The sequence below is a fragment of the Quercus lobata genome, unplaced genomic scaffold (assembly GCF_001633185.2).
Source record: "Quercus lobata isolate SW786 unplaced genomic scaffold, ValleyOak3.0 Primary Assembly Scq3eQI_1865, whole genome shotgun sequence".
NCBI lineage: Eukaryota > Viridiplantae > Streptophyta > Magnoliopsida > Fagales > Fagaceae > Quercus > Quercus lobata.
In genome coordinates, this window is record NW_022154716.1 from 406 (window position 1) to 2,164 (window position 1,759).

Sequence of the window (1,759 nt, forward strand, 5' to 3'; positions counted from 1 at the left end):
TGGGTACCAAATGCTATTATTGACTTCTTCTTCTTTTTTTGAGAACCAAATGCTATTATTGACTTGGACACCCATTTTATTTACCCACTACAAATCTTGGAAGAAAGTTTGATATATATATATATATATATATATATTATTAAGGCCCTTTTGGGCGTTTCCAAATGCCGTCCACCTGTCCAGTTTTGATTAGAAAAAATAGTAGAATGGCAACAAGGGTCACTGACTAGAATTGCACAAGTCCAGACTGACCAAGTTTAGGGGTCAGAGTCAGACCAAAAAGTGCGAGGTAATATTTGGGGAAGGCATTCAATTGAGCCGGCTTCTATAGAGTATAGACTAAATATAGGCCTCTTTATGAATATAATGTGAAAGAAGCAAAAAGAAAGAAAGAAAAAAAAAGATTGCGTCGCCTGAGAGATTCGAACTCTCGCGGGGAAACCCCATGTACTTAGCAGGCACACGCCTTAACCACTCGGCCAAAGCGACTCTTGTTGACATTTTGACGGCATAGAAGAATATTAAACAAAGGATATTCGCTTGTGATTTACATGTGAGGTTAGGGATGGCAATGGGGCGGGGCGGGGCGGGGCCGAAGGATGGGATCTTCGCCCCCGCCCCGCCCCGTATGACGGGGAAAATTTCTTGCCCCATCCCCACCCCTTAAGGCCCCGCGAAGACCCGCGAAGCCCCGCCCTACACCGTAAAACTTTATTTCTTGTTAATTTTCCCTACAACTATTACCATTTTTTCAAATAAAATGACATGTTTCAATAATAAAAATATACTTGAAATTATAAATAAATTTATTCTATCGAATCAAACTAATTTTTAGCAAATACTAAATAATATTATCTAAATATTTAACAATATAATATCACAACAAAAATCTCATTGTATGACACAATAAAATAATCCAAACTCCTAATACATAACAAAATAAAAATTGCCTAATTCTTCAAAAAGAATCTCCACTTAAATAAAATAAGATGATGATATTTTTATTTAAATAGTAGGGTTTTAGGATATGAAAAAATTACATTTTAACCCTTATTAATGCGGGGCGGGGCGGGGCGGGGATGGGGTGGGGCGGGGCGGGGTGGTCTAAAGAGTGTAAACCCATCCCCGCCCCGCCCCGTGGTGCGGGTCTAAAATCTCGCCCCATCCCCATCCCACCACCTTTGCGGGGTGGGGAAAACCTGCACGGGGCGAAGCGGGGAGGGGCGGGTCAAACGGGGCGGGGCAAAATTGCCATCCCTATGTGAGGTACGTCGTTTTTGGCTTATAGCTTACACATATTTTGTTTTCTTCGCAAGAGTTATTATTTTTAGTAAAGGGGGAAGATTATTCCTTTCTTCTCTACTTCGAATAACAACAATATGGAAGAAGAATATTCACATTGGTTCTCTTCTCTTGCTTTCGTTAAAGAAAAAGTTAAATTGGTTATCTCAAGCTACATTTCCCTACGTAATCAATAAAGATGGCTAGAGATTGCATGAATCAGAATCATGTTATATTAGGGGCAAAAAATTAGAATTTTAAGAATGAGAGATCAAAGTAATAACATAACATATACGAAAGTTCAACAAATTTAAGAAATCATATAAGTAACATGAAGATTTTGAGGAACCAGAAATATACATTTTGAAAATTTTTAGAATAGTTCCACCCCGGGTTACGTACTTATATATAAGGAAACATGTTAGGAACTCCACATTTGGGTATAGATAGAAGTTTTGTAATAATTTTTGTAATCCCT

General features: G+C 38.4%; 1 non-coding gene across 1 annotated transcript; it reads right to left on the reverse strand.

Moving 5' to 3' along the window:
* Positions 1 to 407: 407 nt before the first annotated feature.
* TRNAS-GCU lies at positions 408 to 489 on the reverse strand. The gene has a single exon. It is a non-coding gene; the product is annotated as a tRNA-Ser (tRNA).
* Between the last annotated feature and the right edge of the window lie 1,270 nt (positions 490 to 1,759).